This window comes from Ursus arctos, chromosome X (genome assembly GCF_023065955.2).
Source record: "Ursus arctos isolate Adak ecotype North America chromosome X, UrsArc2.0, whole genome shotgun sequence".
NCBI classification, from domain to species: domain Eukaryota; kingdom Metazoa; phylum Chordata; class Mammalia; order Carnivora; family Ursidae; genus Ursus; species Ursus arctos.
The window spans coordinates 102,088,799-102,105,084 of record NC_079873.1 but is presented as its reverse complement, the minus strand read 5'-3'; the positions used below and the strand labels follow the sequence as shown (position 1 = coordinate 102,105,084).

At 39.0% G+C, this 16,286-nt stretch overlaps 1 protein-coding gene and 1 pseudogene across 6 annotated transcripts in view; both read left to right on the top strand.

The window, feature by feature from the left end:
* SMARCA1 (SWI/SNF related, matrix associated, actin dependent regulator of chromatin, subfamily a, member 1) overlaps positions 1–16,286 on the top strand; it is a 1,457,411-nt gene that overhangs the window by 207,599 nt on the left and 1,233,526 nt on the right. The gene's annotated exons all lie outside the window — the stretch shown is intronic.
* LOC113270939 (actin-related protein 2/3 complex subunit 5-like protein) lies at positions 2,105–5,864 on the top strand (annotated as a pseudogene).

The following is a 16,286-nucleotide window of genomic DNA, read 5'->3' as shown; positions in this document are numbered from 1 at the left end:
GTGGCCATACCAATTTATGTTCCCACCAACAGGGCACAGGTGTTCCTTTTTGTCCACATCCTTGCCAACGCTTGTTATTTCTTGTCTTTTTAATTTTAGCCATTCTGATATGTGTCAGGCAATATCTTACTGTGGTTTTGATTTGCATTTCCCTGTTGATGAGTGGTGTTGAGTATCTTTTCATGTGTCTGTCAGTCATTTGTATGTCTTCTTTGGAAAAACGTCTATTCAGGTCCTCTGCCCATTTTAAATTGGATTATTTATTTTTTGTGTTCTTGAATATTCTTTAAAAATATATGTCAAAGAAACATGAATTGGTTGAAGATACATATGCTATCAAGTGATGAAAATTCTGTGTCACATATAAACAAAGATTTATTTTTTAAGTATTCAATAAGCATGGTAATATCCTACAATGTAAGAGGCATAGTACTGAACACAATGAGCTGAATACATAGCTGAAAAAGTTATAGTACCTGCATTATGGCGTGGTGGAGGGTATAAGACATAGGTAGAATGTGATCAGTATCACAGAGCCAAGGAAACTAATAGTTCCAGGACTTCAGAGAAGAGACCACTCTCTTCTGACTGAAAGATTCATGAAGGGGATACCATTTGAACAACATCTTGAAGACATGTGGGGAGTGGCATTTCCAAAGGAGGAAATGGCATGAGCAAAGACATGGTTGCTGGAAAGAAATTTTTTTTGAGACTTATGATTAATACAATTGGATAGGAGAGGAAAACTGACTAGAAAGGTTGAATTATAGAATGTCTGGCCTTGAAGGGTCATTTGAGATAATTTAATCTGTCCCTCTCATTTTATAGGTGGAGAAGCAGGTAACTTGTTCAAAGTAATCAAATTGGTTTGTAACAGTTTGGCATTATAGCTTTAGAAGTTAGGTAAAAGATATTTCAGTTTTTTAAATAGGCAGCAGAAAACACTGGGGATTTTTGATCAGCAGGGTGATTAAGCAGACATAATGATAGTAGCTCACACTTATTGCATATTTACTCTGCACCAAGCCTGGGGCTAACTTGTATGTGATATCTCATTTACTCCACTCTGGGAGATAAATACCATTATTAGCCATATTTGAAAGATGAATTAAATAATGCTCTTTTAGGTTAAGTGAATTCCCCACGCTCACAGAACTCATAAATAGTAGAGCTGAGATTTGAACCCAATAGTCTAGCTCCAAAGTCTAAGCCCTGAATGACTATTCTAAACTACCATCAAAATGATGCTTTAAGAAGTGGTGGTAGGTCAGAGGATGAATAGGAATAGGAGAAAGAATAGAGATAGGAAGATCAGTTAGGAGACCACTATAGTAATTCAGGCAAGAGGTGATTAGGCCCAAATTATAGTTGGGAGTTATTGGAATGGAAGAAAGGGAGAGACCCAAGAAGTATTTTATTTTTTTTCTTTTCTTCTTTTTCTCCTTTTTTTTATTTTAATGTTTTTTTATTGTATGTTAGTCACCATAGAGTACATCCCTGGTTTTTGATGTAAAGTTCTGTGATTCATTAGTTGCGTATAACACCCAGTGCACCATGCAATACGTGCCCTCCTTACTACCCATCACCGGTCTATCCCATTCCCCCCCCCCTCTGAAGCCCTCCAAGAAGTATTTTAAAAGAAGTCTTGATAGATTGGATAAACTGTTGGGAAGGAGGAAAAAGGTGATTAGGAAACTCTCTGTCAAGAGTGTTTCCTTTCCAAAGGAAAGGAGTACAAGTTTAAAAACTACATCGATAGAAGTATAATAGCTAGAGAAGAAAAATAACAGGTTTACCTTAACAGCTATGATCAAGCCAAACTTAAAGCATGCAGTTCTTTTTTTTTTAAGATTTTATTTATTTATTTGAGAGAGAGAGAGACAGCTAGCAAGAGAGGGAACACAAGCAGGGGGATTGGGAGAGGAAGAAGCAGGCTCCCAGAGGAAGAGCCCGATGTGGGGCTCGATCCCAGAACCCCGGGATCATGCCCTGAGCCAAAGGCATACGCTTAACGACTGAGCCACCCAGGTGCCCCAAAGCATCCAGTTCTGAGACTTGAGGAGATTGATAAGCCGAAGCAGGTTTTAAAAAGGATGATTAGGCCCGAGCCTGAGCCGGTGCCAAGTGGGGTAGAGCCGAGGTGGGACCTGGAGTGGAGCCAGCTGAACCGGCACTGAGTCCCCGCAATGGCCCGGAACACACTGTCTTTGTGCTTCCTTCGGGTGGACATCTACCAGTTTGACGAGAAAAAATTCGTGGACAAGCAGGAGGTGGTGGCAGCGGTGGTGGCCTAGCCAGGCCCAGACCCTAGCAAGGTGGACGGCCTTCTGCGGCAAGGGGACATGCTTTGTGCATTCCATACAGCCTTATGGAACTCTCCCGTCAACACCAAGAATCAAGCCTTGAAAGAACAAGCCCAGCATGTGGTGCTGAAAGTGCTTACAAACTTTAAGAGTGGTGAAATTGAGCAGGCTGTGCAGTCAGAAATGGCATTGACTTGCTAATGGAAGTACATTTTTCAAAGGTTTGAGAAGCCCACAGAAAAAAGCAATGCCGTGTTACTCCAGTAACATGTGGAGTTAAGTAGCATGAAAAGGATTATTTATTTTTTGTGTTCCTGAATACATTTTTTGTGTCCAAAAAATTCATGAAAAAGCATTAGCAGTAGGAGGAGTAGGCTCCATTATAAGAGTTCTTACAGCAAGAAAGATTGTTTAAAAAAAAATAAAAGGACTCATGTTACTTTGAGGAGAATTTTGGATGCACAGGCTGATGAAGAAGAGATTGGCAATGGACCATCTTCCTAGGAACTCCCAACTAAACTATTTCAGGACATGCATCCATTGAAGTGTATTTTATTTCCATGGTGGAGGGAAAAATCATGTTTCCTAAATCCTTTGCAGGATCTGATAGTCTATGCCTTTGTCCATGAGTAACACAGAACTGACATTGTAACTGTCTACTGAAGTGGCTGGCCAGTATTGGTTGAGTACACCTGTGTGCTCTGCTTATTTCAAATGGGGGAGGGACGATTTGGGCAGGTACAGATCCAAGGGCTGTGGTAAAGGGAGAGCTTGTTTTTTTGAAGTAAAACTTCGAGGGTTTGTACAGACATCCTGTCTTCCCAGAGAAGACAGGCTTTCTTGGATTCATTGTAAACTGCTTGCTACATCAATAAAGCTTTTGGCTTATTAGTTTAAAAAAAAGGATGACTAGGATGGCAAAAGGAGTTGATGGCTATCAGTCATAGGAATAGGGCTGACTAGCTTGGAGAAGAGAAGGCACAGGGATGGTCATGATAACTGTCCTCAGACATCTGAAAGACTGTCATACAGAAGTAAACAGATTCCATTTGTAAGGTATCATGAAGCAGAAGCAGGGCCGATTGGTAGAAGAAATCAGGAGAGAGATTTTGGGCACAATATAAGGAAGAAATATACAGAAATGGGAACTCTGCTGATAGAGAAAGGTACAGTGAAAGATGTTGGTGGAATGAATGCCTTGGGAAAGGTTGTTAGTTTGGCTCTGGCTCTGGAATGGTCCTAGAATCACCTAATGACAATTTGTTGAGAATGCTGGAAAGGAGATTCAAGTAATACGTGGCTAGACAAGGTGAATTTTAAGGGTTCTTCCACCACTGAGATTCTTTGGAATTGTGGTTGGAAAAAGTTTGAGAACCTAAAACTATAGCAGCTATTTGTTCTCAAGCATAATGAACTAAAGCTTCCAGTGGAATCATGGACCAAGTCTCTGGAAAGACAGCAAATCTATTACATATGTATAGTCCTGAAATTGAAAAGATATAACTCAGGAAGATGCTTTCCAGTGACTGAAAGGTGTGCCCAGAAAAGAATGGTGCTACTCTAGATTCAGTCTCTGATTTGGTCAAAGTCATTTCTAGAGGATGGCAAAATGAGTTGACTCTTGGATCTTATTTTTGGGAGTGCTTCAGTGGCTGCACATAGAAACAAGGAGCTGAAACTATTCAGTGACTCACACAGCAAAAGGTAGAAAGAGGTGCAAATATATCCAATTGCTACAAAACTATTTTACTTCCAACAGTATGCAAAGTTAGGACTAGGGCAGGTGGTCTGGGTATAACACTTTCCTGCCTTTTCCCCATCTCTTCTCAGACTGTGCCAACTCTTCACCTTTAAAGCAGGGGAGTGCTTGTACACATATTTTGATTTACCTCAGTTCTTACCCTTAAGTTGGTTGTTCCATACCTTCTTTTGACCTCAAAAATGGTCAGAATCATAATGATCTTTGCAGGAGTAATTTGCTGCTTGGTTCATGGACTTCTCTGGAGCAATGATGATAAATAGGTTTTATATTTGGGGCCAGTTCCGATTGGATAGTAATGCCTGCATAGGGCCCTGCAAGGAGAAGTTGTTTGAGGCCTCATCAGAATACAGCAGGAAGGAAGGCCATGAGCAATTAGTGATGTCTGCTCCATAGGTATGGGATGGGAGATTGACAGCATGCACACCTCAAAAATGTACTATCCTTGGAGTAGAGGAGAAAGTTATAGATTTCTGCCAAAAACTATGATTATCTGTACCTTGCTAGGTCAAAGGGTTAAAACCCATAACTACTAATCCCTAATCCTCATTTATTTTCTGGCCATCAGCATCAGGTATAAATTGAGCCTTGATTCTGGCCACAATATCATTTCCTGACTCTAGTTAAAACTGAGTCCTGTCCCGTACCACAGATTGAGTCCTATTCTGGCCACAGTTGACACCTAAACTCTAGACAGCTGTTACACAAATGATCATTATCAGATGGGTTAAGGCAAAACCATTCTCACCACTGGAGACACAGTTCAAGGCCTGTGCTTTACCAGAGGTGGGTCAGTAGCTGTGCCTTTTGTCTGTGAAGGGCAGTGCATTATTGATATAGCAATATGCCTGTCAGTGTTTCTTCTCTAATTATCCAACTGCAGAGAGCACAAATGCTTTATTGCCATGGGAGACAGTCTTTAAAAAAACGGAAAGAAAAAATGAAACTCAAGTGAAAGAAGTAATTTCCTGTGACTGTGAAAATGCAAAGCAAATGCCTGAACATGATTTTAAATGGGTCTGTGAATGTGGCTGATGGAAGGAAGCTTTCTTGGAAAGGACGTATACTGTGAGTGCTGCTGGGTACAGCACACATGAGGGGGCAAGGAAGCCAGGAACCATGTGCTAGAAGTCAGTTTCTGTTAAATTAATAGACTTCATACAACTACCAATTGTGGTCCGGATAAATGGGTTTTTTGAATAATAATTTCTTAAAAATCATGAAGTGACTTGATAAGGTAGTAATAAAACTGTCAGAGTCTCCACTTTGACTGAAGCTGGGTTGTAATACAGGATTTAAAAAATATCTGAATCTTTCAGAATGTGGGGAGAAGGGGAACCGAGGAATTAGAGCTCCACTTGATCCCTGTGTTGGGGCAGGGGAGGTGGAGGCTTTGGAATGTATGGAAGTAGCTCTGTCCAGTAGAATTTTCTATGATGATGGAAACTATCTGTGTGTGCATTGTCCAATACAGTAGCCACTGACAACCTATGGCTGTTGATCCCTTGAAATATGGATAGTGTGACTGAGAGCTTAACTTTAAATTTTATTTAATTGTAATTAATTTAAAATTAAATTGACATAGGTGGCTAGTGGCTACTATATTGGACAGCATAGCATAGAATTTAGGTCAGTTTTCAGATCCAAGAGCAACAAAAGCGTAAGGGAAAGAGAACAACCAGAAAATCCATATGTCTAAGCACAGTTTATACCTCTATTGAGAAGAATAGGCTTTTGTTAGCTTTAGATAACCCTTCACCTTGATTTTAGATGAAAGCATGCTAATATTTGTAGAGCATGTGTCTCTGTGGTCAATCTAAGGATATGGAAAGTTTAAACATATTATCCTTTACTAATGGGTATTAATGAATTTAATGAAAATAATGCATCTTGTTTGAAGCAGAGAAATGCATATTTCACAAAAGAAATGTAAATAAGATTTTGATTAAGGAATTTTTTAATGTTTCTTCTGTGCTATGGATATAATAACCAGAGTTCCATCTTTATATGGGAATTAATAATCCAGTCAAAGCCAAAAAACCTTAATGTCTATTTCAATACTATACTATTGGTGATTTGGACTACAGAATGAAACAGGATAAAATGATATACCATAAACCAAATGAATGTCTTTGGGTATAGATTGGGTAATGAAGCAGATCTTAGACTTGATTAGCTTCCATTTATCCTACTGTTCCTTTAATTATTATAATTTTGAGGTACAGCTCTTGAATTTGCAACTTGTTTCCTATGTGCTACCTTTATGCTTTTTAATTTTCCCCACTTTATCATAATGCATTCTTTCAAATACTACCTTTATGCTTTTTAATTTTCCCCACTTTATCATAGTGTATTCATTCAAATAACTTGAAGAGGTCTACTGTAGCTGGTGCATTGATTATAATGGGGTATGGTAAAAGATAATAGCAGGGCAAGATTATGAAGGGCTTTGAAGCCATGTTGAACCATTAAGACTTTATCTTAAAAGGGATAAAGAAAGGGGGGGTAATCAGAGGGGGGAATGAAGCATGAGAGACTATGGACTCTGAGAAACAAACTGAGGGCTTCAGAGGGGAGGGGGGTGGGGGAATGGGATAGGCTGGTGATGGGTAGTAAGGAGGGCACGTATTGCATGGTGCACTGGGTGTTATACGCAACTAATGAATCATCGAACTTTATATCAGAAACCAGGGATGTACTGTATGGTGACTAACATAATATAATAAAAAAACATTAAAAAAAAGACTTTATCCTAGGAGCAGGGGGAGTGACATGAGGTTTTTATTTTTTAAAGTTTATTATTTATTTATTTATTTATTTTTTGCAGATACAATTTCTTTTTTTATAATAATTTTTTATTATGTTATTTTAGTCACCATACAGTACATCCTTAGTTTTTGATGTAATGTTCCATGATTGGTTTTTAGAAATGAACTGCAGCATGGGGAATGAACTGGAGAGCAGGTGAAACCTTGATCAGTTAGAAGGTTAGTGCAATGGTTAAGGTAAAAGATGATGTTGATGACCTAAGGTGATAATTGCAGTATAGATGGAAAAAAGTAGACAGATTAAAGAAATATTTAATAGGTAGCATTACTAGAACTTGGTGAGTGATTAGATGAAGGATTAGACTGTACTCCCTGTGGGTAGCCTCTGCTTTTGCCCTATACTTTTCCTGAGATAAGACTCATCACTCTGCCATTTATCCCACAAATAAATCCACTTCCACTGATGGGCAATGTGCATTTTGCTGACATTTCGTGGGGGAATAGAAGACCTGGTTACATTGCATACCACAGAGTGAAATTTAATCTGATTCCTTATTGGACATTTCTCTCCCAGAGTCTCTTTCCTATCTAACTCTCCTCAGGTCTTTCCCCTCTTTCTTACTCTACTCTTCCTGTCTTCTCAGTTTCTTTGCTCTCTTGTGTCCTCCTCCATTCTATTTACATCTATCCCTTTCCTGTTGTTTTAAAAAATTTTTATTTTTATTTAATTTTATTTATTATTGTTATTTTAAGTAGGCTCCATGCCCAATGTGGGGCTTGAGCTCATGACCTTGAAATTAAGAGTCGCATGCTCTACCAACTAAGCCAGCCAGGCACCCCTGTCTCATTTCTTATAGAGAGAAATTTAACTTTTCTCTCAGCTTCTTCAGTTTACATCCTCCTGTAGCAACTCAGGCTTCCATTTTGTTTGGGATCTTCATCTTTAGAAGGCAAGGGACATTACTTATGACAATATTGCTGATTTTTTTCTTTTGCCTTCAGGCTCCAATATGGCTAGATACTGCCATTTACTGATCCTGTCTTCATTTAAAATTTTGATATTTTGTTCATCATGTATTTTGCATTATTTTTTATTTAAAAAAGGTTGCATTAAAATATTATTTATCTTGATTCTGAGTCTTTTGCTGCCTCCTTACATTTTGCATCCAAGGTCAGTGCCTCACTTGTCCTGGCCTTTGATAATCTTTAGGGATTTTAGAAATACATTTTAATGTACTTTATACAAGTATAATTTTCCTGAAATACAGGCTTTCTTGAGCTACCCAGTCTGACCTTTTGTATATTAATGCTTCTTTCTGCTTGTCAGAAAGTGGTGTTAGAGGAAAAGTTAGGAATTGACTTTACTCCAGAATACATGAAGGAAATAGTTGGTCATACAAGTCAGGGTATGGTTAAGTGGTAAATGTGTGAAACAGTGTTAGATGTTTTAGAGGGCAGCAAGATGGGCCAGGGCAAGAGAGATCTGGAACTGGAAATGAAACCAACATGTCTGGGAGATCCCAACTCAGTAATGGATTCAGCTTCATGTCCAGAAAAATATAGTACAGCCAACATGAAGCAGTTCAGGTAGATGGCCAGCATCAGGAGATCTGTCAAGGGCACAATTTTCCTGAAACAGAGGAGAACAGCACTTCAGAGTTTAGAAGCAGAAACAATGCACAAACACAAGATATTTGGTGAGGTGGAAGCCTGGTGGCATCTGGACCAGTGGCTTTAAAACTGGAAGAAGGGGAAATGAAAGTTGGGGATAATTAGCATTTTTTGCCCTGAGTGGTTGGAGCAGGGATAAGGAACATGTTGGTCCCAAGCTTGTGGCTCATTCTGCAAATGGCTTTTAGCCATAGGGAGTGGCACGAGAGAAGAGAGGAACCAGGCAAGACACTAGAGCTAAGAATGGGAGAATATGTATAATGCCTTCTCTATACTATGCATACCTAGAAATAGGAAATTTTAAACAGCAATCTTTTGTTGTTGATGATGATGATAAGGTGACTTAAATGTGATATTACTTAGAGAAAAACATCCAGAATACTGTTTTGCTCTTATCACTAGAAAAAGGGTTTTCTTCCAAAGTTTAACTCAATTAATGTCTTACCTCCCCCAATATGCCAGAACCACAAATTCTGCAGGGTGTTAGTTATGCATTAAATTTACCTTCTCATATTCATGATGGCTAAATCATTTTTACTTTTATATTGCCTTCTTACTAATATTTTGCCAAATTCACATATGCACAGGAAGAAAGTTGATATTTTCTCTCTGTTAGCATGAGATGCTTTATTGCTGAACTCAGTGGCACCACATTAATTCAAAGGGAGAGAGGCCAATGAGACTGGAAATCAAGCTCTTCAATTCCAGATTTCCACATTTATTGCATTTGAGGATGCCAAGGCGTAATGATAAAGCATTCCAGCAGGCAGAACACACAGTTTTAAGCCTATTTACTCTGCTGTAGCCGAATGTCTCTGCATATGACAAATGTTGTGAATAAGTATGTTTCAAGGCCAAAGAGCTCTATGAGAAATCCCATCGTTCTAAAGATCACAAAATCATTTCAGAAATTGAACAATATTACAGCAGCTTAATAGCAAATTTGAATCTTATGTCTCCAACATGTCAAGAGTCCTTTAAAGCATCCTGTGGGTGGTTTTTGCACAACAGCCAGTATTCCTCTCCTTTGGACATTCCAGGAGCTGAAACTTAAATTCTCCCAAGAAGGGAATTGACTCACTACTTGGTTACCAACAAACCGTTTAAGGTTCTCATGGTGGATGAACTCAGGAAGTTAGGCTTTGTTGGTGCAAAAGAGTCATTTTGATGGAACAATGGACACATCATACAGTTTGAAATTAGGGAATTCACTTCTGGCTTTTAGAACCTGAATCCTTTATGTAAACCAGTTACATTTATTACCTTAATAGCATTTGTCCCTTTTCCAAAAAGGCTTAAAAATGCAACTGAACTCAATAAAATAAGTGCCCAGAAATCCTTTTTGTTTTATATTTGTATATCAGCCCTGTGTTCTGAATTTTCTGGAACAAAATCTTTTTAAAAACTGTCCTCTTAGACCCCTTAACTACTGACAATCCCAAAATATTCCAACATTTTCTCATGCAGACCGTATCTCCCTTACAACTTTTTACATTCTGAGGCAGCACAAAAATCTTCTGTAAAACAGCATGAGGCAAAGTTGGTATCAGCCTTGTTCACCATAACTGGGATCGCAGTTTCAGAAAATATAAGGAAATCATTGCTTTGGAGCTTCTTTATGTGAGGGGGCTGCAGAGGGAAGGTAACCCCAAACTTACTTGATCTGTCCAGACCTAGCTGTGACCAAAGCAGACTCACATTTGAGTATGCTTTTGGGAAGAGGGTAAAATAAGAGGGAAAAATAAAGCACTTGGGAAAAGAGATGGCCTTCTCTGTGTGCTTTAATGAAGAAATTTGATGCATATTCCTCACATGACTTATTTCAACCTGAATCTAAATCCACTGATCTGTAAAACACTCTTTGGATTTACAGCCCTGATTTTTTAAAATTTTATTTTTCAATTTATTTATTTATTTTTTGATTTTTTATGATAATTTTTATTTTGTTATGTTAATCACCATACAGTATATCCTTAGTTTTTTGATGTAGTGTTCCATGATTCATTATTTGCGTATAACACCCAGTGCACCATGCAATACGTGCCCTCCTTAATACCCATCACCGGCCTATCCCAATCCCCCACCCCATTCCCTCTGAAGCCCTCAGTTTCTTTCCCAGAGTCCACAGTCTCTCATGGTTCATTCCCCCTTCTGTTTACCCCCCCTTCATTCTTCCCTTCCTTCTCCTATCGATCTTCCTATTTCTTATGTTCCATAAATGAGTGAAACCATATGATAATTGTCTTTCTCTCCTTGACTTATTTCACTTAGCATAATCTCCTCCAGTCCCGTCCATGTTGCTGCAAATGCGTAATCGTTCTTTCTGATGGCTGAGTAATATTCCACTGTATATATGGACCACAACTTCTTTTTTTTTTACTTTTTATTTTTTTATTTTTTTAAATGATTTTTTATTATGTTAGTCACCATACAGTACATCCCCGGTTTCCGATGTAAGGCTCGATGATTCATTAGTTGTGTATAACACCCAGTGCACCATGCAATACGTGCCCTCACTACCCATCACCGGTCTATCCCATTCCCCCACCCCCCTCCCCTCTGAGGCCCTCAGTTTGTTTCTCAGAGTCCATAGTCTCTCATGTTTCATTCCCCCTTCTGATTACCCCCCCCTTTCTTTATCCCTTTCTTCCCCTACTGATCATCCTAGTTCTTATGTTCCATAGATGAGAGAAATCATATGATAGTTGTCTTTCTCTGCTTGACTTATTTCACTAAGCATTATCTCCTCCAGTGCCGTCCATTTTGCAGCAAACGTTGAGAATTTGTTCTTTCTGATAGCGGAGTAATATTCCATTGTATATATGGACCACAACTTCTTAATCAAACATCTGTTGAAGGGCATCTCGGCTCCTTCCATGATTTAGCTATTGTGGACATTGCTGCTATGAACATTGGGGTGCATATGGCCCTTCTCTTCACTACGTCTGTATCTTTGGGGTAAACACCCAGTAGTGCAATGGCTGGACCATAGGGTAGCTCAATTTTTACCTTTTTAAGGGACCTCCACACTGTTTTCCAGAGTGGCTGTACCAACTTGCATTCCCACCAACAATGTAGGAGGGATCCCCTTTCTCCACATCCTCTCCAACAATTGTTGTTTCTTGCCTTGTCTATTTTTGCCATTCTAACTGGCGTAAGGTGGTATCTCAGTGTGGTTTTGATTTGAATTTCCCTGATGGCTAATGATTTTGAACATTTTTCCATGTGTCTGTTAGCCATTTGTATGTCTTCATTGGAAAAGTGTCTGTTCATATTTTCTGCCCATTTTTTGATTTGATTATTTGTTTCACGTGTATTGAGTTTGAGAAGTTCTTTGTAGATCTTGGATACCAGTCTTTTATCTGTAGTGTGATTTGCAAATATCTTCTCCTATTCTGTGGGCTGCCTCTTTGTGTTTTTGACTGTTTCCTTGTACAGCCCTGATTTTTAAATTTACTGATAATAAAGTCTTCCCCGGGCCTCATCAGCTCTTGATTGTTAAAGTATCTCAGTGTTGCTGGTATGGTTTGCACAAACCCTAACTGAACTGCTAACATACCCTGAAATCTCAGCAGGATTAATTTTTTCACAGTTTGAGCGATTTTTATCAGATTAATTACTACCTCCTGTAGTCCAATTCCTCATTCTCTGCCAACTCACCTCAAGAAGGTATATCTATTTCTGGAGCTGTGAGAAATCTGTCAAGATGCATTTAGCTGAATGCATTTTTTTTTTGGGGAGGGGGACAAAACTAAGTTCTTGAAACGATCCTTGCTGGGCTGGTGGTTGAACGTTGAGAAGCTACATGTAAATAGGTACAGTGCTAGGAAAAATTTGGAAGAAACTCAAACACTTGGAGACTAAGAACCATCCTGCTCAGGAATGACTCGATAAACCAGGAAATCAAAAATCAAATTAAACAATTTATGGAGACCAATGAGAATGAAAATACAACAGTCCAAAACCTATGGGATACTGCAAAGGCAGTCCTAAGGGGGAAATACATAGCCATCCAAACCTCACTCAAAAGAATAGAAAAATCTAAAATGCAGTTTTTATATTCTCACCTCAAGAAGCTGGAACAGCAACAGAGGGACAAGGCCTAATCCATGCACGAGGAAGCAGTTGACCAAAATTAGAGCTGAAATCAATCAAGCAGAAACCAGAAGTACAGTAGAGCAGATCAACAGGACTAGAAGCTGGTTCTTTGAGAGAATCAATAAAATTGACAGACCACTGGCAAGACTTATCCAAAAGAAAAGAGAAAGGACCCAGATTATTAAAATTATGAATGAAAAAGGAGAGGTCACGACGAGCACCATTGAAATTGGAAGGATTATTAGAAATTTTTATCAACAGCTATATGCCAATAAACTAAGCAATCTGGAAGAGATGGAATCCTTCCTGGAAACCTATAAACTACCAAGATTGAAACCGGAAGAAATTGATTCCTTAAACAGGCCAATTAATTATGAAGAAATTGAGTCAGTGATAAACAACCTTCCAAATAACAAAACTCCAGGCCCGGACGGTTTTCCTGGGGAATTCTACCAAACATTCAAAGAAGAAATAATACCTATTCTCCTAAAGCTATTTCAAAAAATAGAAACAGAAGGAAAGCTACCAAACTCATTCTATGAGGCCAATATTACCTTGATCCCAAAACCAGGCAAAAACCCCATCAAAAAGGAGAATTACAGACCGATTTCCCTAATGAATATGGACGCCAAAATCCTCAACAAGATACTTGCTAATAGAATCCAACAGTACATTAAAAGGATTATCCATCACGATCAAGTGGGATTCATACCTGGGATGCAAGCGTGGTTCAATATTCGCAAATCAATCAGCGTGATACATCATATCAACAAGAAAAGACTCAGGAACCATATGATCCTCTCAATCGATGCCGAAAAAGCATTTGACAAAATACAGCATCCTTTCCTGATTAAAACCCTTCAGAGTGTAGGAATAGAAGGTACATTTCTCAATCTCATAAAAGCCATCTATGAAAAGCCTACTGCAAATATTATTCTCAATGGAGAAAAGCTGGAAGCCTTTCCCTTAAGATCAGGAACACGACAAGGATGCCCACTCTCGCCACTATTATTCAACATAGTACTAGAAGTCCTTGCAACAGCAATCAGACGACAAAAAGGGATCAAAGGTATTCAAATTGGCAAAGAAGAAGTCAAAATGTCTCTCTTTGCAGATGACATGATACTCTATATGGAAAACCCAAAAGAAGCCACTCCCAAACTATTAGAAGTTATAGAGCAATTCAGTAACGTGGCAGGATACAAAATAAATGCTCAGAAATCAGTTGCATTTCTATACACGAATAACAAGACCGAAGAAAGAGAAATTAGGGAATCCATCCCATTTACAATAGCACCAAAAACCATACGTTACCTTGGAATTAACTTAACCAGAGACGTAAAGGACCTATATTCTAGAAACTATAAATCACTCTTAAAAGACATTGAGGAAGACATAAAAAGATGGAAAGATATTCCATGCTCATGGATCGGAAGAATTAACATAGTTAAAATGTCCATGCTACCCAGAGCAATCTACACTTTCAATGCTATCCCGATCAAAATACCAAGGACATTCTTCAAAGAACTGGAACAAACAGTCCTTAAATTTGTATGGAAACAGAAAAGGCCCCGAATCTCCAAGGAACTGTTGAAAAGGAAAAACAAAGCTGGGGGCATCACAATGCCAGATTTCGAGCTGTACTACAAAGCTGTGATCACAAAGACAGCATGGTACTGGCACAAAAACAGACACATAGACCAATGGAACAGAATAGAGAGCCCAGAAATGGACCCTCGGCTCTTTGGGCAACTAATATTTGATAAAGCAGGAAAAAACATCCGGTGGGAAAAAGACAGTCTCTTCAATAAATGGTGCTGGGAAAATTGGACAGCTACATGCAAGAGAATGAAACTTGACCACTATCTCACACCATACACAAAAATAAACTCCAAATGGATGAAAGACCTCGATGTGAGACAGGAATCCATCAAAATTCTAGAGGAGAACATAGGCAACAACCTCTACGACATCGGCCAAAGCAACCTTTTTCATGACACATCCCCAAAGGCAAGAGAAACAAAAGATAAAATGAATTTATGGGACTTCATCAAGATTAAAAGTTTCTGCACAGCCAAGGAAACAGTCAGAAAAACTAAGAGGCAGCCCACGGAATGGGAGAAGATATTTGCAAATGACACTACAGATAAAGGACTGGTATCCAAGATCTACAAAGAACTTCTCAAACTCAATACATGAGAAACAAATAAACAAATCAAAAAATGGGCAGAAGATATGAACAGACACTTTTCCAATGAAGACATACAAATGGCTAACAGACACATGAAAAAATGTTCAAAATCATTAGCCATCAAGGAAATTCAAATCAAAACCACACTGAGATACCACCTTACGCCATTTAGAATGGCAAAAATAGACAAGGCAAGAAACAACAATTGTTGGAGAGGATGTGGAGAAAGGGGATCCCTCCTACATTGTTGGTGGGAATGCAAGTTGGTACAGCCACTCTGGAAGGCAGTGTGGAGGTCCCTTAAAGAGTTAAAAATTGAGCTACCCTATGATCCAGCCATTGCACTACTGGGTATTTACCCCAAAGATACAGACGTAGTGAAGAGAAGGGCCATATGCACCCCAATGTTCATAGCAGCAATGTCCACAATAGCTAAATGGTGGAAGGAGCCGAGATGCCCTTCAACAGATGACTGGATTAAGAAGTTGTGGTCCATATATACAATGGAATATTACTCAGCAATCAGAAAGAACGAGTTCTCAACATTTGCTACAACATGGACAGCACTGGAGGAGATAATGCTAAGTGAAATAAGTCAAGCAGAGAAAGACAACTATCATATGATTTCTCTCATCTATGGAACATAAGAACTAGGATGATCAGTAGGGGAAGAAAGGGATAAAGAAAGGGGGGGGTAATCAGAAGGGGGAATGAAACATGAGAGACTATGGACTATGAGAAACAAACTGAGGACTTCAGAGGGGAGGGGGTTGGGGGAATGGGATAGACCGGTGATGGGTAGTAAGGAGGGCACGTATTGCATGGTGCACTGGGTGTTATACACAACTAATGAATCATCGAGCCTTACATCGGAAACCGGGGATGTACTGTATGGTGACTAACATAATATAATAAAAAATCATTTAAAAGAGAAAAAAAAATAAATAGGTACAGTGCTTTCAAGAAGACAGGAAAGTACTTTTGTTTGGATTTAAAGTTTATTACTATGAATAGTTGGCTGCATTTTTAACAGGCATTATATCTTATTTAAACCATCATGAGGACTCCCTATAGGTTTACTAATTCTTTCTTTTTATCTCCAGATGTGCATGCCTTGTTTCTTAAAGTGTCAAAACCCTTCTGCATATATTTGGAAACTCCACTGGCTTCTATCATAATATTTTAAATATTTTATTTATATATTTGACAGAGAGCAAGGGGAGGAGCAGAGGGGGAGGACGAGGGGGCGGAAAGAATCTCAAGCAGACTCAGTGCTGAGTGTGGAGCCCTATGTGGGGCTTGATCTAGTGACCCTGAGATCATGACCTGAGCCTAAACCAAGAGTCTGATGCTTAACCAACTGAGCTACCCAAGCACCCCATTCTACCACAATATTTTAGCCAGCCCCTATTGTGAATAGCAGAACCAGGTGTAGGAACCATTAAAGTGCACGAATAATGAATAGATACACAAATAAATTGCGGAGAAAGGATTCC